The 22277-nt window shown below is 40.3% G+C and overlaps 1 protein-coding gene across 3 annotated transcripts in view; it reads left to right on the plus strand.

Annotated features, from left to right (window-relative positions):
* The first annotated feature begins 897 nt into the window (after window positions 1-897).
* The window catches only part of STYK1 (serine/threonine/tyrosine kinase 1), a 40081-nt gene continuing 18701 nt past the window's right edge, over window positions 898-22277 (plus strand). Inside the window, exons 1-2 of one of the 3 annotated variants that reach the window (XM_012741478.3) lie at window positions 898-1204; window positions 21152-21393. The gene's annotated coding sequence lies outside the window, so the exon portion shown is untranslated. Of the gene's footprint in view, window positions 1205-19142; window positions 20257-21151; window positions 21394-22277 lie in introns of those variants that run through there. The other 2 variants (XM_012741476.2, XM_012741481.3) reach the window with 2 other exon arrangements.

The following is a 22277-nucleotide window of genomic DNA, read 5'->3' on the forward strand; positions in this document are numbered from 1 at the left end:
ACTCTAGCCTGGGCAACAAAGCATGCTCTGTCTCAAAAAAAAATAAAATAAAATAAGTTACCCGGGCATGGTGGCGCATGCCTGGAGTCCCAGCTACTTGGGAGGCTGAGGCATGAGGATTGCTTGAGCCCAGGAGATTGAGTTTGCTGTGAACTAGGCTGATGCCATGGTACTCACTCTAGCCTGGGCAACAAGGTGAGACTCTGTCTCAAAAAAAAAATCATTTTTTATTAAAAAGTTATAAAAAAAATTAAAAAGTACAAGAGCTCTGCAGAGAATGAACATTTTAATAGAGAAAAAAACCTCGAGAACTGAAGTACCTCAATTTCTAAATACTGCACATTACATTGCACCCAAATTAGTTTTGTTGTAACGGACGCCAGTTTCTGCTTGGTATGCTAATGACGCTGAACAAACTGGTTGTCTAGTCCAGTTACCCATGACCTATATTTCTTTAATGCAACTTTTATTAGGTGTTAGTATCTAACTCGGAATTCTTTCAGCTGTGTTTCTTCTTGAGCGATTCGTATGACTGTAAATCCCATGCGGGCAGGTAACATAACTATCTTGTTCATCACCATTTCCCCAGAGGAGGGCCCAGCACACAATGGGTTTAAAAAACATATGCTAAATGAATGATTGATTACCTACTCTTGGGATTTTTTAGCCCCATCACTTCCTTATAGGTTGCCCCATGTCACGGCGGTGGTCAGTACTATCTTGCAACAACCGGCCAAGGCTTGGTCGGGGTGGAGACCGTCCTGGGATTGACTAACCAAGACCATCTTAAGCGCCGGCGAAGGCAGCAGCTACGGGGCCGGCCGGGAGGTGGCGCTGTTGCTCCGTGTCACGACTCCGGGTTCACCTGCCCGGGAGTCTCCATTCTACCTGGCCATGTAGCAATCGCAGGAGTAGGAAATCAGTCTGCAGATCCGCAGCGAGTCCAGCTTTCACAGTTTCAGCAGGGGTTTCCGGCTGGCTAGTGTGTGGCCAGTGCCGGAAACCCCAGTGCCCGCAAGACTTCCCTTTGCGGGGAGCCGGCCCAAACTCCATCCTTTGCTGGCAGCCACGCCCCACGCTGGGAAGGAGGGACTGCAAAGCATTTCCTTGAGGCTGGCACGCCTCGCCCTGCCCAAACCCGCCGTTTTTACCCCCGGACCGGGCCAGTTCCATCTGAAGCCGGAGTGACCGGACGAGGGACACGGTAGTGAACCGGGGCACTGGGGGACCTGGAGGGTGGAGGGGGCTGCAGGCACGCAGCTAGGGGTGGACTGAGACTTTGGGGGATTGAAAAAGGGGAAGAGGCTGGGAGTGGAGCGCTCGTGATCGGCTGTGTGTATTTATGTGAACAGACACTAATCAGCAGGTGAATTAACCTGTATTTCTTGAGAACAAGCATCTTGTGGGTTTGGGCTTCTGTGTTTATGTGACAAGAGACTAAACCTGCCTCAGCAGATTTGGGGAAGGGAGCAAGCCCAGTGATGGGGGCCTCTGTGTGTTCCTCCACAGGGGGCAAGCAGGACGGGGCAGGGAGACTGAGGTACAGGGATTACTTGACAGAGGACCGCATAGTAATTCAGATCAGCTTCATCTTCCTCATCTGTTAGGTCTAAATAAAACTGTAACTACCTCACAGGGTCGTTGTGATATTTAAATGAGATAATCTGTAACCATGCTTAAAAACTGTACATTGGGTATGCTACGTTCCTTGTTGCCCGAATCTCTGTTTTCTTCTTAATCTTTTTTCTCTCTTTTTCACTTTTCTCTATCAGACCCTCAACCTCAGCCCCAGGTTGTCTCCATTCTTTCTCTTTCATTTCTGGGATTGTTGCTTCCTTCTGTAACGAATCCTTTCGGCATTTGTGTTTCTCACACTTATGGGACCGAACTTTCTTCCTACTGCTTTGTGAGAGCCAGGGGTAGTTGTGGAAATGAAGGGGCCGAGCTGCTGTCCTGTGCAGCGCACCTCAACTGCAGTGCGCCTGGAAACAGAACTTTGCGCTGTCTACCTGGCTCATCTCCATGTTACATCAGAATCTCCACACACTGCCAGCGTCATCTAGGTCTTTCAAAGAAAGCATCTGCTTCAATAAAAATCATATACTTTTTCTTCCGTGTCTCCATTAGTGTATGCATTTGCTAGGGGTGCTGCAACAAAGTGCCACAAACTGGGTGACTTAACCGAAATTACTGTCTCACAGTTCAGGAAGCTAGATGTCTGAGTAGGTGTTGGCAGAATTGGTTCTTTCTGAGGGCTATGAGGAAAGACTCTGTTCCAGGCCTCTTTCTTTGGCTTGTAGATAGCTACCTTCAGTTCATATGGCATTTTCCCTTTGTATGTGTCTGTCTCTGAATTTCACCTTTTTTTTATAAGGACGCCTGTCCTACTGGATTAGGGCCCACCCTAAGTACCTCATTTTAATTGACTGTCCCTGTAAAGATCCTATCTCCAAATAGGGTCACATTATAGGGTATTAGGGGTTAGGACTCCAACATATAAATTTGTGGGGGAGCAGCAGAGTAAGATTCAACCCATAACAATTACTTGGTCTCTATGCACATGCTCAGAGTTAGTTGAACATCACATCTATTTCAGTTGTCTTTGATAGAAACTTTGTTTCTCATCTTTCCCAAACCCTCACCACCAGTCCCAACAAGCATGTTCTACTGGAGTTATATGACTCTGTGGCCTTATTTTGTTTCAACCTGAGTGTGTAAGTTTCCTATTGCTACTGTAACAAATTACTACAAACTGGACTTAAAACAACACGGATTTTTACCATACAGTTCTGGAGGTCAGCAGTCAAAAATGTATGGACAGGTCTGTATTTCTTCTGGAGACTCTAGGAGAATCAGTTTCCTTGCCTTGTCCGGTTTCTAGAGGCTGTCCACGTTCCTTGGCTCAGGGCTTCCCTCCATTTTCAAAGCCAGAAATGGCTGGCAGAGTGTTTCTTACGTTTCCTGCTGCTGACACTGACAGTTTTGCCTTCCTCTTCCACTTTTAAGGATCCTTGTGATTGCATTGGATTCACTGGGTAATCCAGGATAATCTCTCTATTTTAAGGTCAGTTGATTAACTCCATCTGCAACTTTAATTGTCTTTTGCTATTTTAATTCTATTAAAAACTGACATATTCTGGCCAGGCTGCAGTGGCTCACGCCTGTAATCCTAGCACTCTGGGAGGCTGAGGCGAGGTGGGAGGATTGCTTGAGCTTAGGAGTTCGAGACCAGCTTGAGTAAGAGCGAGACCCTGTCTCTACTAAAAATAGAAGTTAGCCAAACAACTAAAAATAGAAAAAAATTAGCCAGGCATGGTGGCACATGCCTGTAGTCCCAGCTACCTGGGACTCTTAGGCAGGAAGATCACTTGAACCCAGGAGTTTGAGGTTGCTGTGAGCTGGGCTGACACCACAGCACTCTAGCCCAGGCAACAGAGTGAGACTTTGGCTCAGAAGAACGAAAACTAACATATTCATAGGTTCTGGAGATTAAGACATAGACATGTTTGGGAAGCCATTGTTCTGCCTACCATACCTGAGCTTTCTCCAACTGAATGTTCTTTATTTTTACTTTTATTGTATTTTTATTTTTTCAAATTTATTTTTAATTGAAAGATTAAAAAATTGTATATGTTTGTCACAACATGTTGCTTTAGAATATGTATACATTGTGGAATGGCTAAATTAAGCAAATTCACATATGCATTACCTCACATACTATTTTTGGTGTTGAGAACAGTTAACATCTACTCTCTTAGTAATTTTCAAGAATACAATACATTGTTATTAACTGTAGTCACCATGTTGTGCAATAGAGTTCCTCTTAACTTTATTCTTCCTATGTAACAAATTTTGTATCCTTGGGCATCTCCCCCAATCCTTTCTTTCCCCAGCTCCTGGTAAATACTATTCTACTCTTACTGTTATGAATTCAATGTTTTTTAGATATCACATATAAATGAGATCATGTGGTATTTTTCTTTCTGTGCCTCGCTTATTTCACTTAACATAATGTCTTCCAGCTTCCTATGTGTTGTCAACTTCCTTTCTTAAGGCTGAATAGTATTTCCTTGTGTATATACTGTATGCCACATTTTCTTTATCCATTCATCTGTTGATGGACACCTAGGTTAATTCCATCTCTGGGATGTTGTGAATAATACTTCAATGAACATAGGAGTGCAGATATCAGTATGTATGAAGTCATGACTTCATACATACTGATATCATTTCCTTTGGGTATATGCCAAATAGTGGAATCACTAGATCATATGATAGTTCTGTTTTTAATTTTTAAAGAAACCTCCATACTGTTTTCCGTAATGCGTGTACTAATTTACCTTCCCACCAACAGTGTGCATGATTTCCCTTCTTTTCCAAATTCTCACCAACACTTGTTATCTTTTGTCTTTTTGATAATAGCCATTCTGATGGGTGTGGAATAATATCTCATTGTGGTTTTAATTTGCATTTCCCTGATGATTAGTGATGTTGAGCATTTTTTCACATTTGTGTTGGCCATTTGTGTGTCTACATTTGAGAAATGTCTATTTAGGTCTTTTGTTTATTTTATAATTTTTTTTTTTTTTTTTACTATTGAGTTATGTATTTTGGATAGTAATCTTTTATCAGATGTATGTTTGCAAATATTTTCTCCCATTTCATGTGTTGCTTCTTGTTGATTCTTTCCTTGCCTGGGCAGAAGATTTTTAGTTTGATATAATCCTATTTGTTTATTTTAGTTTTTGTCGTCTGTGCTTTGAGCTCATATTAAAAAAAAAAAAATCATTGTCCAGACCAATGTCATGGAGCTTTCCTCCTGCATTTTCTTCTAGTATTTTTACAGTGCCAGGTCTTATATTTAAGTCTTTAATCCATTTTGAGTTGATTTTTGTATATGGTGTTCTTGTTGGGCATGTCATCCTATTTTTATCTGAGGGATCAGTGTTTCTTAACAAAGAACTTTAAATAGCATCCTGACTACTGATGGAGCTAAAAATGTGTCCCCATTGAGGAGAAACCTGGGAACGACGCCCTTCCTATATAATACTGTTAAAAACTACTTCCCATTGCCCCTTGTGCTTTTAGCATTACAGTGTAATCCTTTATGCCCAATTGGTTTCTATAGGTTATTTTTCTATAAAATTTCTTGCAGATCTAATGCGATTTTCATAGGTGAATTTAGCTATTTATTATTCAATAAGCATATGAATCTTGATGTGTGTCAGATACTGTTCTCTGTGCTAGGGATATAGCAATGAACAAAATAGCTGAAGTCCCTAAATTCTGATTCTCATGAAGGTTTCATACCTTTTCCTCTAACTTTGTCAATTCATTTTTGTCCTCCCCACCAGCCTAGGTTTAGCTGGTTTCTAGTTTCCCAACATGCTTTCCAAATAGAGATGTGCCCACTTCTGAGCTCTGCTAATGAGGGACCTAAAGAAGCTAGATTATGCCCCCAAGGAAATTACTACCGTGTTTCCCTGAAAATAAGACAGGGTCTTATATTTATTTATTTATTTATCCTCAAGAAGACACCCTAGGGCTTATTTTCAGGGGATGTGTTATTTTCTCCTCAAAGCCTCAGCTTGCAGCACGCACAGTATGGCCGGGACCAGACAGGGGGAGCTGACCTTGTTAATGGGGCTGCCCGCACCTTTCTGGTCACCTTTGGGATAGTAGCTGTCACGATGGGGCAGATGAGAAGGGCTGCTCATCTTCTTTACCGCTCCGGGATGAAATGCATGGGTTGTGCAGATGCGCTGCGTAGCCACGCCCAGCACTAGGTCTTATTTTTTGGGTTAGGGCTTATATTGCGCAAATGCTTAGAAATCCTGCGAGGGCTTATTTTATGGGTAGGTCTTATTTTCCCGGAAGCACCATATCTGGTTGGGAAGAAACAGATAATCATAGGCAAACTGTTAAGTATTGAATAAGTACGTTGGGTATTAGTATATCATGTCTTAGACAGGGTTCTAACTAGAGAAAATGAAAGTAGAAGAGAAGGAATATGCACAAAGGTAAAGCAGCTAATTACACAGGTATCAGTGTAGAATGGTTAGAGTCCTGCTCTGAGTCTGAGGGACCTGAAATCTGTTTTAAGCTTTGGCATTCTCTTTGTGAGCAAAGAACAAGGCATCTTTCAGGACAATAAGGGACACATACACAAATATTAGAATTAAAAAAAGAACAAAGCACCTATTTCAGTAGTCCTTGTTTTATTGTTATTATTATTATTTTCCTTTTAGAAAATGAAGGTAGAGGTACGCTAGGAAATCTCTAGGGATTCTTCCAGTGTTTTTGAAAACAAGTCTTTTATTTTGGAACTCTTCAGAATTTCCAACCAGAATAATAATGGGATGGGTTAGAGTTTAGTTGGGGAGACATGCAGCTCTGGATAATGAAAAGATAATGAGGATGGAATGAGGAGTTTCTATCCAACCCTTGCCTGTGGTCTCATTTGCTGCAGTTGCTCTTACCTCCTCAGGCCAGGTGGCCATCTCCACTGGTTTTCCCTCACTACGACTTCTGCTGAATTGGGCAGGGGAGAGCCCCGCTCTACCATGCTGTGAATACCACTTCCCAAGGGTGAGTCTTCAGGGAATAGAAAAACTTCCTGATGCTCACTCTTTCATTAGCCCCCAGCAGTCTAAGTTGTATCCCAGCTTCTAAGCACTATCTGCCTGAAATCCAACTCAATCTGTTTTATCATTCATAATAAGCCTTCTTGGCTTAGTGACAGCAAGGCTTATTGATAGCTAATTCTTTTTTTTTTTTTTTCTTTTTTTTTTTTGAGACAGAGTCTCGCTTTGTTGCCCAGGCTAGAGTGAGTGCCGTGGCGTCAGCCTAGCTCACAGCAACCTCAAACTCCTGGCTCGAGCAATCCTCCTGCCTCAGCCTCCCAAGTAGCTGGGACTACAGGCATTCGCCACCATGCCCGGCTAATTTTTTTTTGTATATATATTAGTTGGCCAATTAATTTCCTTCTATTTTATAGTAGAGACGGGGTCTCGCTCTTGCTCAGGCTGGTTTCGAACTTCTGACCTCGAGCAATCCGCCCGCCTCGGCCTCCCAGAGAGCTAGGATTACAGGCGTGAGCCACTGCGCCCGGCCTGATAGCTAATTCTTAACAATCACCATGGTCAAAGCAAATTGAAGTGATTGCATTTTATCACCCATAATTTTATGCTTTAAGTTACTGGCCAAAATCATAAATGAAAAGGAAACCTGTTTTAATTTTTCCTTCTACAGCTGTTAAAATCTTATAGCCTCAGCCATGTTAAATAGCCTCATATTTATATATTTCAGCATGGTTCTTTTTTTTTTTTTTTCTTCAGCATGGTTCTTAAAATTGTCAGTTAACAGAATACATGGAAATGTGATGCTATTTTTAGAACATTGATCTAAATGAAAATTATTTTATATATATATAAAATTCTAGGCTAAGTTAGAATTATAGTAAGCACACATAGTAGTAGATGCTAAGGTTTAAGGGAAAAGTGTGCTTCAAAATGTGCACTGTGGTTATAGAAAAATTTCAATAATATACATGTAATATTCACATTAGACATCAAGCCGTCAAGCGCCTTTCTGGCAGAAACTTTGAAATTACTAGCTTTGGTCATACACTCAGATGTTGATTGACTTAATCAGATGTTCTATGTTGTTGGATAAATGCAGGTGTTATGTGTTATGTTGGACAACTTCAGGAGATAGCATTATGTTATATTCATATTATGCTACCAACTAAATGGTGAAAATATGTGTCAAAGATGATAATTTTGGGTTTAGAGAAGTTGATCTCAAGCATTTTTTTTCTGACAATACTCAGCTATCAGGACCAGTGGTATACCAAGCCACCCCTAGTTTGTGTCAGCAAAAAAGGCTCTGGATCAACTTCTCCAAAGTCCCTTTTAAGTCAGATTGGGCTGGCTTGGCCCAGACAGGGAAAGCTCCTGGTTGACCCTTTCTGAAGCATTCCATGACAACTCTTCATCCTGGGCCCAGATATAGTGCTGCACCTGGCCAGTTAGAGACTACAACAGCAGGAAGGAACTTGTTTAAGTGGTAGAAGTGACAGACTTGGCTTATGGTTCAAGGAGGGAGGAGAAGGGCTAAGGAAGTGCTGAAAATCTATCTGACTACCCTGTTTTCCATCAGATTTACAGTCAGATTCCTCAAATCCAGCCAGTTTGGTCTGAAACCACCTGGCGGCCCTGCCTCCTACCCCTGTGGACTTTCCCCACAGGTCTCAAGGCCTGGCGACAGCTTTGGTGTTTCTTGAGGCCAGTATTTCAGTATGAATCTGAATGAGTTCTGGCCAAGGAAGAAGAAAGGAGTAGAGTATTCATTAGAATATTCTTAAAGCCCAGAAATGAAAACACAACGGGGAGGTAAATACTCCGGCTTTCAACTCGAGTAGAGTTTACAGAGGCTCATCCAGACACAGGTATGTCCCAAAGTCCTGGAGGCAAAAGAAACTATGAAGGTATGTGCACATTATGAATTCCACAAACCCATATCTTCCTCCTCATTCTCATCCCTACAAAACTTAACTGATTAAAAAGAAACAAAATATTGAGTCAGCCTTATGAATGATGTTGGAAATTGCAGCAGAAAGAGCACCCAGTGGAGGTTTAAGACATATAATGCTAGTTTTAGCTTAAGTGTTTTTTTTGTTGTTTTTGTTTTTTGAGACAGAGTCTCACTTTGCTGCCCAGGCTAGAGTGAGTGCCCTAGCATCAGCTTAGCTCACAGCAACCTCAAACTCTTGGGCTCAAGAAATTCTACTGCCTCAGCCACCCGAGTAGCTGGGACTACAGGCATGCACCACCATGCCCGGCTAATTTTTTCTATATATATTAGTTGGCCAATTAATTTCTTTCTATTTATAGTAGAGACGGGGTCTCGCTCTTGCTCAGGCTGGTTTCGAACTCCTGACCTCGAGCAATCCACCCGCCTCGGCCTCCCAGAGTGCTAGGATTACAGGCGTGAGCCACCGCGCCCGGCCTTAGCTTAAGTGTTAATTAATTATTGGAAGGTGTCTACACTCTGGGCCTTAGTTTGCCCATCAGGAAATTTGGAGGTTAGGTTTGTTTTTGGTGCTTTCAAAGGGCTCTTCTTGTTGTACACATTTGGAATTCTATGGCACTTGTGGAGCATGTGCTTCATTTCGTGGTGTATTTGCCAAGGAGATTAGAAATAAATGGCAGGGATGTTCATTTTGTTGTTTTGTTCCTTTACCAGGGAATTGTGACTCTAATGGCACAGAAGGTACAGAGTGGTTACCTCATTCGCAGCGTGGGAATGGAATGGCTTTCTGACACGAGTTGAGTCTGTCGTGTTTGCATCCCTTCCTGAAGCCCAAGCAGCTCCTATAACTCCAAGTGACCTTAATTTCACTTTCTCTCTTTCCCTCACCCATAGTTCATACTTAAGGATGGTCTAATAATAGGTTCGTGATCAGAAAGGCCCATCTGATTAGATCTCTGATTTGTTTTATGACCTTAGACAAGTCAATTTTTCACTTAAACTTTAGTTTCCACATGCAGTATGAACTTATGGATAAGCAGTTATGGATTATTCTGAAATGGTTTTCTATTATAAAAATGAAGATAATTTTGAAGAATATTTCAAATTTTCAGGATTGGAAAAAAAAAGAAATGTAGATAAGCCAAATGTGATTTACACTTATCTATACTTTCTTTTCCCCCACCACATTCATATTTATAAGTCTGTTTTTCCTGGGATAATATTAAAATTATTTTTGGTTCACTGAGTTAATATTGACTAGGAAATAGAGGGAGGCTAAAAATATGACCTTACGTTATCTACAGAGGGCAATAAAGATTTGACAGTATCAGCAAGGCGTAACAAGTGACAGATTGTAAGTTTATAGATATTCAGATAGTGTGTGAAATAAATTGCTCACAAAGATGTCCTTGTATCTTTATACTTGAGTTATGGGTTTAGCAGTGATATTGGGGGCTGCATCTTTGTGGCTTTTATTTAAACCTCAAATGTTTCTTGGATGCCTAGGGAGTAGTCTCTGTAGGAAGATGGATAAATAGAAATATTTATATTGATTGGAAGTTAGGGATTTGGACACTTTGGATACCTTCTCTAGTCCTGCTAATTCATGGCAACCTGAGAAATTTTGATAACCTCAGGGCTTCACTCTAGTCCTGGAATCAGAGAGACCCTGTCTCAAAAAAAAAAAAAAAAAAAAAAGTTGGCATTTCCTCAAAATTTAAACAGAGTTATCATACTAGCAGTTCCACTCCAATGCATATACTGAAGACAAATGAAAGCATATGTCCACACAAAAACTTGTGTGTGAGTGTTTATAGCAGCATTATTCATAAAAGCAAAAAAGTGAGCCTGGGTAACATAGTGAGACACTGTCACTGACATTTTTTTTTTTTTAATTAGCCAGATATGGTGGCACATACCTATATTCTAGGTACTTGGGAGGTTGAAGGTGGAGGATCACTTGAGACCAGGAGTTGGAGGCTGCAGTGAGGTATGATTGTGCCACTGCACTCTAGCCTGGACAACAGACTGAGACCCCCATTTCTTAAACAAAAAAAGTGAAAGTTACCCAGATGTCTACTAATTGATAAATGGATAAACAAAACAGTAATATCCATACAATGCAATGTTATTCAGCCACAAAAAGGAATGAAGTGCTGCTTCATACTATAACATAGATGAACTTTGAAAACATTATGCTGCGTAAAAGAGGCCAGACACGAAAGGCCACATATTGTGTGATTCAATTTATATGAAATGTACTGAATAGGCAAATCCATAAAGAAAGAAAACAATTAGTGATTGCCAGGGGCTGGGGTGGCAGGAGAGCAATGGGGAGTGACCACTATTGGGTAGATGTTTCATATTGGGTTGATGAAAATATTCTAAAGTAAGATAGTAGTGGCAGTTGCATATCTTTGTAAATATAATAAAAACACTAAATCATACACTTTAGAGGGGTGGATTTTATGGTATGTGAATTATAGCGCAATTTAAAAAACAAAAGTAATTCTAATTAAAGGTGATTCTAGTAATTAAGGGTAATTCTAATTGGGCAAAAAATGGTGTTTGAGAATCTAATAAAGGCAGCATAATGAGAATTTTAAGAACATGGACTTTATTTTTAAAATTTTTCATTATTATGAGTATATATATAATAGATGAACATGGACTTTAAAGCCAAATGACTTGGGTTGGAATCCCATCTTCACTGTTTATTAGCTGTGTGATCTGAAGCAAATTACTTAACCTCTCTGTGCCCCAGTTTCTTCATCTGTGATAACTAAATGACTTCCTATATGTAAAGTGCTTGGAATAGTACACCATATAAATGTTTGCCATTATAACCGTATGCAATAAACTGTACTAGGCAAGAGTGAGAATCAAAACCAGTATCAAGGAAGCTTGTGCTAAATATAAATGTCAGTTAGGGAGGAGCAGAGCAGGGTGGAGTCCAAAGCAGGTTGCTTCACTTGATTTATTGTCTGAACTCTGCCCCATGCTGATATGGGGAAAGAGGCAGGGTTTTGTGGAAAAGGAGGGAGAGTTAATATGGATCAAGGATACAACACCTAAATTTAGCCTTCTTACCTTTGTCTTGGCAAAAGGTCCAAAAATATGTCAGGAGGCACATGGGGAGAAGCAAGGAATGGGGAACAGCACTTACATATCTTTATTGTTCAATGTAAATAAAGATTAGGCAAAAACTTTTGAGGGTTTTCCTCTGAAGTTTTGGCAGTAAACTTATGATATTTGTCCTTCTGATCAAAAAGGTATCTTTTTTATTGAGATGTTTGTTGATCTTTCATTTCAAAAAGTAGGGTCAAACCCATCTTTAAACATTAGTGCTACTGCCACATTTTTATTCCCAGGACAAATCAAGAATCCACAAGGGTAGCAGGTGTTGCTATCAGTATTCATATCATACCTTTGCTTTAAATTGTTTTCTATATCTTTGTAGAGGTGGACTTACAATTCTTAATTTCTTTTTCTGTAGATCTCACTCTTTCTGTCAACAGACAGCAAAGAAAGATTCTACTAGAAGGACTTGAAGGACTGGATTTTGAGGAAATGATATGAAGTCTTAAATTCCTTTCTTAAAAAGATAGAGAAGAACTCTGTTGTCCACCTTTTCTCTGGTTTTACACTTCTGAATTCTCTTCTCCTCTGTAAATATATTTTATGTGTCCTTGGTTTCATAAAAGTTCTACTTTGTCTGATACTGTCACAAGATATCAATCAGTAATGACAAGGCCTTGTATTTCTATTGCTCCTGTCTCTCGCAATGCTTCACATGTGACCCTGTGACAAAGAGATGTTAATTGGCTGCTTAGGGTGACAGAAGAAGTCACTGACCCAGGGCCATAACTGAGACCGCATGATTCCTTTGCCTACCTCAGGAGAGATTTCTTCCCTTTCACCATGCATTTCTCCGGGAACTTTGTACTGAGAAATAATCTAGGTGAGGAAAAGAGGATGAATTTCATGGCAGAAGGCAGTAGAAGCCAAAGTAAAGATTAATGCCAGGGGCTCGTCACACTGGAGACCACAGAAGTACAGATACAGCATTATTTAAAGTTCATTCGATCTCAGATTTTTTTCCAAAATGCATCTCATATCATCTCTCTTTAGATGTAGTAACTTTGTCTCCCGAAAAATTATGGGTAGTGGTAGAAGAGAGCAGAAAAGGTATGGGCAATGAATGATAGAGCAATGGGTAGAACTGGCTTGAAAGTCTCTGAAATACCAAAGCCTTAACAGTTCAACAGATTCCCAAAGCATTTACTGTAGAAATTTTACTTTGGGAACCAAGGGTGCTTCAGAAGCAATGGGTGGTGGGTATGTATATGTGTATGTAGGGAAATGGGGGGTGGGACATGTGATATTTCTACCTTGGATTTCTGAAATACTTATATTCTAATGCTTTAACATACTCTCATATGTTTTATCTCATTTGTCTTGTCAGAATGTTTCTGATTATGTTCTGCAGGATTATGATCCATTATTTTATAGATTAGAAATTCAAACCCTGGGAACTCATGACACTTGCTCAAAATTACATAGATAAATGAGGGAGGGAGGCAGGAGGGGGGCGGTGGGGGCAGGGGAGAGAGAAAGAGAGAGAGAGATTATATATTACAATGGTGGCTGTCAATATAGAATCCACTCCCCAAATCTGACTCTGGGTGCTGGGTTCTTTCTATTATACCACAGTTGGATAGAGATAATACATTAACTTTATTCCTGGCAGTTCCATCTTGGCTCTCTGCCAGGTCTGCCAGATAATAGCATCAGCAAGCAACAAAGAAGAACTGGTTAAACTCCAGGTCTTCACCTTGAATTTAGGCCAATAGAGCTCTCTTTGAAGCTCTAAGTCTTGATTTAACGATTCTACCTCAGCTTTAATTCTTGTTACTAGTTCTTCAGGAAGACTTTTTTTTCTCTTTTCTGTCACCCTCGGCCAATTTATCTTTTGATATCTTTGCTTTCAAACATTTCTGCCTCCTAGCCTTTCTTCCTTTGCATTTTCTTATTATAAAATAAGGCTTAATTCATTTAATTTGGAAAATAGGAAATGGAGGGAAAACTCATTCATAATAACCATCACCACTGTTGCTGTAACATTCTGATATGCTTCTCCTTGGGGTGCCCCCACACAGGTATTTCCCCCCAGTCAATTTAGCTGTGCCCTTCCTCAATATACATTATTAAAATGTGATTTTCCACTTAACCAACTAACATAAAAAAATCACCATTTATTAAAAATTTTGTGAAATTTTATAGATTTCACAAATTTAATAGATTTATAGTTTTCCATTGTCTTGCTATCTAGAGAGGCATCCTCCCATGATGAAAATTTGAGCTATTTCTATTTTTAGCTTTTTATTCCAGAAAATTTCAAATGTATACAAAAGCAGCAAAAATAGTAGAATAATTCCCCGTACATTTATCACCTGAATTCAGTAATTTTGAACACATGTCCAATCTTGTCTCATTTATATCTCCACCTACTTCTCCTCCTCCAAGTCCTGGAATTATTTTGAAGCAACTTTCTATTTATGTTTTCAAAAAAAGTAAATAAGTATAATAAATATTTTATGTGTTCAGGAACATCTTCTATTAAAAGCATATTATCGGCCGGGCGCGGTGGCTCACGCCTGTAATCCTAGCACTTTGGGAGGCCGAGGCGGGCGGAGTGCTCAAGGTCAGGAGTTCGAAACCAGCCTGAGCGAGACCCCGTCTCTACCAAAAATAGAAACAAATTAATTGACCAACTAAAAATATATATAGAAAAAATTAGCCGGGCATGGTGGCGCATGCCTGTAGTCCCAGCTACTCGGGAGGCTGAGGCAGGAGGATCGCTGAGCCCCGGAGATTGAGGTTGCTGTGAGCCAGGCTGACGCCACGGCACTCACTCTAGCCTGGGCAACAAAGTGAGACTCTGTCTCAAAAAAAAAAAAAAAAAAAAAAAAAAACAAAAAAAACAAAAACATATTATCTTATAATTGACTCCTGGGAGAGGAATTGCAGGGTCCAAATTATGAGTACCATTCAGGCTCTCAATTTACATATTGCCAAGTTATTCTCCATAAACATAGAAACTTAGATTCTTTGTCAATCATATAAGAATGGTCTTTTTAAATAGGGCTCTTCAGAGCATAAAATTTTTTTCAAATATTTTTTTTCTTAAAAGGATTATCAAGAAATTATAGCTTTTAAATTTTAAAGTGTATTTTTAAATTGCTAGTTAAGATGAAAATCCCTAACTTACTTCACCCTGCTTCCATATTTGTTAAACATTTTGGATTGGCAAATTGCTTTTTTATTTAGTTTTCCACATTTCTTGAAAAATTATTTATTAGTACTTTTCTTATTACTATAAGAACACTTTTTTATTTGTTTATTGACTGATGTTTTCACTGTGATCTTTTTTTTCTAATGGAAAGCATCCTTTCCCTTAAATTTAGGAACTCATCACCAATCCAATACAATTTATAATGTTAATTTTTTATGTCTCTGAAAACATCTAGTTATTTTTCCAACTAAAATTTATTTTGTGTAGAGGTGAAGCAAGGATCTAAATTATTTTTTATCAAATAAGTACCCTATTGCCTAAACTCCATTTAGGGAATAACCTATCTTACAAGTTCTCAACCCCAACTGTATTCTAGTATCTCCTGGTGAGAATTTCCTTTATTGAATACTGATATGCGGGTTCATATTGAATACTCATATGCAAGTTCTTACTCTATGGGGTTCATAACCACTATAATCTCTAAGAGGGGTGGGGAATAACTCCGGTATTGTTATCTTTAAAAAGTTTCCCAGGAGAATCTAATGTGCTGCCTGATTTCAGAACCACTGATATGTTTATTTTAATTCACGCAGACTACTTTAAAGTCTTAAATGTGTATTTTATTTATGGAATATTTATGTGTTCTAGTAATCTATCTCTCTGTTTTTCAGTATCATTGTGTGTATGTGTGTGTATGTCGAAGCTTTGTAAAATACTCATGGCTAATACGTGTCCCTCCACACCAAGCTTTGCTTTTTTATTATTTTTTGTCAGAAGAGAGAGATTACTGCATGTTGGGATGTTACCAGTTCCCTTTCTCATTGTGCTGGAACCCTAAATTTCCAAAACCTTCTTTGAAATCCTCTTCTCAGTCTTCTCATTCACACATCTCTCAAATATCTTACAAGAGTTGCCTAAACACATTTTCTCCACATCCTCACCACCTAATCATTCCCAGAACCACCCATTCTCTATTCTACACTATAACCATTCTTTCTATGACCATGAGTGATTTCCATATTGCCTGTATCTACTGGTTGTATTTTTCCCTGACCACTCATCACCTTTAAGTTCAATTGTCTTCCACACTCTCCTTACACACCCCCTTCTCCTCTGCTTCTACAACACTATGAGCTCTGGGTTCCCTTCCACTGCTCTGGTTGCTCCATCTTTGACTCTTTCTGAGTTCCCACCTCTGCCCCAACTCTTCTTTCACCTAGCCCTTAAATGTTGGAACTCCATGCATTCTTTACTAGACCTTCTTTTCTTCTTCTTTTTCCTTTTCTTTCATTATTTTATCTTCCCTCTTATCTATTTCCAAGACTTCAAATATCATCTAATGACTTCTAAATATTTATCTCCAGTCTAAGACTTCCCTTATGAATCCTAAGACCTGTACAACCAAATGCTTATTTCTAATATTCTTCTTGAAAGTCACACTGGCATCTCAAATCAAAATGTCAGAAATAACTCATGATCTTCCTGTCTTATTTGATTTCCCCTTCTCCTTCCTACCTCCTACAACCACTGTGTCCTGTTGGTTTAATCTCCTGAAGGTCTCTTGTATTCTTTATTTTTACTGTCACTACTGTAATCCAAGAAACCATTATGAAGCTATTAGTTTTGGTATTAGAATTGGTATTCTCATATTTATTCTTATCATCTGTAATTTATTATGTAATGACTACCAAAGTCACGTTATTTTTTACTTTTAATTTTGAAATAATTATAGATTCACAAGTAGTTGCAAAAATAGTATAGACTCTGGTATACCCATTACCCAGCATCCCCCAATGGTAATATCTACATAAATATAGTAAATTATTCAAATTAGGACACTGACAGTGGTACAATATAATTAACTAGATTAAAGAGCTTTCTGGGATTTCAGTTTTTGCATTCACTTATCATTTTGTTCTTCTCTATTCATAGTTCTATGACATTTTATCACATGTGTGGATTCATATAATTATCACTATAGTCAAGATACAGAAAACTCCTTCATGCTACTCCTTCATAGTCACACCTCCTCCCTGTTCCTTCTGGCAACCACTGATCTATTTTCTGTCTCTCCAATTTTGCCATTTTGAAAATGTTATATAAATGGAACCATGCAGTGCATAACTTTTTGAGATCGGCTTTTTATCCACTCTGCATAATGCCCTTAAGCTCCAACCAATTGTTGCATGTAGCAATAATTTGTTCTTCCTTATTGTGGAGTAGTATTCCAAATGATGTCTTTGTAAAATACAAAACAGACCATGTCTCTCTCTACTTAAATCACTTCAGTGGCACTTAGAATAAAACAAGCAATATTTAGCATAGCCTAAAAGGCTCATCATGATCTGCTTCTGGCCTACTTGCACTGTATCATCATTTCTGGTTTTCTCCTCTCTTGCTGCGGCCCAGGCCCAGTGACCTTCCAATTCTGAGAATGTATCAAGCTCTGTTCTGATGCAAGACCTGTACACTCCTCCTTTCTTCCTCCGTGCCTGTGCCCATTTTATGTAGTCAGCTCCTGCTCATCATTTGTCTGAGTTTAAATGCCACTTACAGAAACTTTTATTGACTTCCTTTCCTTTTATACCTTCTAGCGCCTTGTACTTCTCCTTCATAGCGAAACATATTTAAGAATTTTTTGCAATTAATTGTTTAACATCTGTTAACATCTGTTAATCTGAGCGAATGACTTGGAATGAGGCTGGCCTCCTAAGAGTAAATGATTTGAGACACTCTAACTAGATTGTAGCAGAGACTCTAGGTGGACAGTTCAATTATAGACGAGATTGGGCGCCTTCAGGGTGGTATGGTTGTAGATGACAGTTCAACTATAGAGTAAAATTTAGGCAAGAATTAGCACCTTAGGTTTTCGGCGTGGCCAGCAGAACACAGAGGCAATGGGTCCAGGGGTGTGTAGGTGGGAATGAAGTAGAGTGGAGCAGAATGTTGGTCAGTAGACAGGCATTAGGCCAGCGTGGTTGCATTTATCTGAGTGGTCTTTACACTTTTAGCAAGAGCTCAGTAACCCGAGTCTAGAGCAAAGTTCCAATCTCATTAGGATGGATCCAGGCAAGGAGAGGACAAAAGGCCCGATCCACCTGTGTGGGCTTCAGGATAGAACTCCAGGTTTGAGAGGGCTTGGATACTAAGTACGAGTCACTTTGTAAACCATGTGAAAGTGGGTCAAGTCTGCATCTTCCCAAATTGGGGAGTATGGTACGATGAATGGGGAGAAGGGGACTGAAACTGATCTCCTTATTGCTTCCATCAGGATTGGTTCAGGAACTAGGCGGGAGTTAGCCAGCATATATGTGATATCTATGGAAACAGTACAAGGAGCTGAAGAATTTAGGGGCAGAAGAAATGAGGAAGGTGCTGGTAACTTTTCCCTGGTTAAATAACATACCCTTACCTAGCATTCTTTCCATTTTTGTGCCTTACTTCACAGCAGTATACTATTTGATCCATTTTGTTTATATCTCTCTTCCTCACGATTGTTGAATTCAGAAATCTACTAGCAGCTGTAATATTTAGGCTGTCAAATGACATCTAGGTGAAGTATAAGAAATTTTAAAATTCACATTAACTTTTGGATTACTTTAACTCCCTCTCCACACATAGGAATGTATATACTTAAATCAACAAATATTATAAATATTTAGATAAAAGGTTTTTTGTTTTGTTTTATTATTTTTGGTTATTTATAATACGTTTACCTGATTGGTACAGCTATGTGACTACCTCCAAACCTGAAAGGCAGATGAAGAAAGGAGGAAGACAGAGACTAACACATGCTCAGCTGGGCACGGTGGCTCACGCTTGTAATCCTAGCACTCTGGGAGGCCGAGGCGGGCGGATTGCTCGAGGTCAGGAGTTCGAAACCAGCCTGAGCAAGAACAAGACCTCATCTCTACTATAAATAAAAAGAAATTAATTGGCCAACTAATGTATATAGAAAAAATTAGCCAGGCATGGTGGTGCATGCCTGTAGTCCCAGCTACTTGGGAGGCTGAGGCAGAAGGATCGCTGGAGCCCAGGAGTTTGAGGTTGCTGTGAGCTAGGCTGACACCACGGCACTCACTCTAGCCTGGGCAACAAAGCGAGACTCTGTCTCAAAAAACAACAACAACAACAACAAAAAAGATACTAACACATGCTGATTCTCTGCAATGAGCCTGGTAATATTCTAGGCATTTTACATAAATTATGACAAGTAACTCTCAAAAACCATCATAGGTAGATATCATTATCACCATTTTACATATGGGAAAACAGAGGCTCAGAAAGTTAAAATACCTCACACAAAGTCATACTGAATGATGGATATGAGATTCAAATAGAAGTCAAACTCCAAAGCCCCTTTTCTAACCATTACACCACAGGAAATTGTAGGCAGGGTAAGGGTAGGAATGGACGCCTGTGAGACTCTGGGGCTGCCATGACATGGGCAGGAAGATGCAGGTTAAAGGAAGCCTCTGGAGCTTGACAGCCCTTGCAGGGAAGAGGTGAGGTGTAATAACAGGCTGAGGATACTTATTGCGTGACCTGCTCCTTTTCTGGTGTGACTAATTTCCTGCTGCTCTCTGTAGTTCTTTATTGCCGTGAGGAGAGATGCAGTTTCCTGGTCCCTAAACTATGAAGAGAAGGAATGGCAAGGTCAGGTGGCATGCCTGCAGATGCTGAATGAATCACCCACGAAACCAGAACTAGAACTTCAAACCTGTCACTCTGTTATCATAGCACCAATTCGGTGCTGACTCCACGTCCCCCAGCTCCTGGGCTGCTCAGTTCTGAGCTACGCTGACCCGCTCCCTAAGGAGGAGAATCTGCTCTTAGATCTGTGAAGAATGAGGAAGGTGGTTATGTGTTCCCAGAGGTGGCCTTTTCGCATTGCCAGGCATTTGTTATTGTTTGCCAGGGATTACATTCTATGGATAGAATATAGCGTCACACCCTGTATGACACAGCAATGAGGTCAATGGCAGCTGAGTTGATTTTCTGATTGTGAAATCTCCTGTCCATCATCTCTTTGCCTGCCTGGGTCTGGGACTCATTTATCAGAAAATGACAGAGTGTGTGTGTATGTGTGTATGTGTGTGTGTGTGTGTGTTTATGTGTGTGTATGGGCTCCTACAATCTGCTGTAGACTGTTCTCTGTCTTCCTTAGCTTGGGCCCTCCTTTCTGCCAGAGGGCAGTGTGCTAGAACACACTGGAGGAGTGGCCAGAAAACAAAACATCTCACTTATGAGGGAAAACTTCCAAGATATTTTTAAAGAACCAAAAGTTCACCCTTAGAAGGAAAAACCCAGCAGGATGAGACCAAAGAGGGGGACTGATCTTGGAAATGCACTGTGACTTACAACAGTAGGAACAAGGTGTTTGAAAGAAGCCCCAGGCAGCACACGTGGGCATCTTCTGCATTAATCAGGTAGGAAAAAGAAGACACAGATGGATCCGAGACAATTCTGTGGTTAGTGGGGGTGATGCTTGTATGTTCTTGGCTTTTCCCTGTTATTGGCAGCCATTATTCTGGGCTGGACCAACTGGGGGCCTGGGGAAATTGTTACTGTTTTATAATCCCAGGAAGAGTATATAATTGGCAGGAGAATATCTAATTTAAGATATATTATTTCTGGGCTTTTGAGGCTTATGAAGTGGTAGATGGCAGATTATGGAATTGGGAGCATAAAAAATAGAATAATTATAATATAAACTGTTTTGAATTTGCATAACACCTCAAAGGAAATAAAATGTGTTTATCTATGTAATCTATTTGAAATCTGATGCAGTCTGTAGTGTCAGTGAGCCCTGTGTTTTTTCTTACCTAGCCGTTGTGAGGCTGTCTTGCAATCACCTGGCTCCTCTACAGAGTAAACTTTCGTGAGGTGCCAGGATACCAATTAGGCGTCCTCATCTCAACTGTCTATCACATGTGCTTCAGGAATCCCCGGGGATAGGTAGAAATAAGAAGCAAGAAAAGCTGATAATGGTGTCTTACTGTCAAAAGATCTGTTTGAACAGGCTTAGGACTCCTAGGCACCGTGAAGGGACCCCTTTCTCTAAGGTTTCAAAGTTCATTTCAAGCCCTGGCTCCCTAGGAAGGTGGAGGAGGGTGAAGATCAGAACAGTCGCAATCCTTCTCTACCTGAGACAGGGCTGGAGGACAAGGTAACCTCCGCACCTAGTAACCCCCTCTCCACCCCATCCACACCAGGAGATACCACAGGGCATGAGGCAAGTCAGCTGCTCAAGTCTGCTTCTCCAGACTTAAAAAGGATCAGCTCTTCGGTGTGGCCTTCCATTCACCCTTTGTCCTCCCATAGGTATGTTTCAGTAGGAAGGTAGAGCCTGGGGTGCGGAGAAAGCCAGCAGGGGAATCCTCATTCCCAAGCCAGTGCTCTGTCCTCTGGGATTTCTGGATCCTTCCTGCCCCTCAGGCTTGCAGTGAAAGATCGCCAGTCCTGGAAACTGGGCTTTTTCACTCAAGAAGCAGAAGACAGAAATAGGATTGGGGGTCACGCCCAGGAATATGAACAAAGACAACAACCCCAAATTCCATAATCTGGTGAGTACTAGAAAAATTTTCTGATCCTACCTTTATTTCCAGAATACACTTTCAAGACAGACATACAGACATCATCTATGCCCCAATAAGGGTTTCAAGGACACACAGGCAGATTCTGTTCTTTCCAAATTATGGTATGTTTGTTGGTAAAATCTGGTTTCGGCATTGTGGTTTCCATGATTCTCTTGGATTCTGACATAATTCCTTCTTGACCCTGGTGGTCTTGCTCATTCGAGTGACAAGGACACATGTATGAGAAAGTAGCTTAAAGAACATTGGGTCTGTAAGTAAAAGACCTGGGTTTGAAACTTGCTCTGCCAATTACTTGCCCTGCCAATTACTTGCCCCTCCCCTTTTTTTTTACCCTGGCTAATTTGTAACTTAATCCCTCAGCTTCTGCCTTTCCTCCTTTGTATGCAAGTGCCTAGCACAATACCTGGTACACTGTAGTTGCTAAATGTTTTATATGATCTGAAAACAGGAAGGACAGCCTGTTTTTCAGGATGTTAGAGATAAGTAATTCTGGAATCCTCTAGATCTGAACATTCTTTTCTACCTTGCTTCCAACTTAATATGTTCCCTTCATTAAACACTTTTTTTTCCCCCTGCCAGGTAGCCCAAGGGTAAGGATGAAAGGGGGAGAAAGATGACTCTGCAGGAAGGCAGACTGCTTCAGTCTGGGGGCTGCTAGCGCCTTGTATTTTACTCTCCTCACTTTAAGTCTGCTATCCTTAACCTAGTGTGGCATCCACCTGAAAGGTGGATCATTGTCTATCTAAAAATAACATGGCTGGCAGATCCACATGGGTTGATAAGCAAGTGGTAACATTGAAGGTGAGGCTGACATGACAGATTTAATCACATCTTACTGGAACAGGCCCAGA

Source organism: Microcebus murinus, chromosome 10 (genome assembly GCF_040939455.1).
Source record: "Microcebus murinus isolate Inina chromosome 10, M.murinus_Inina_mat1.0, whole genome shotgun sequence".
Classification (NCBI taxonomy): Eukaryota; Metazoa; Chordata; class Mammalia; order Primates; family Cheirogaleidae; genus Microcebus; species Microcebus murinus.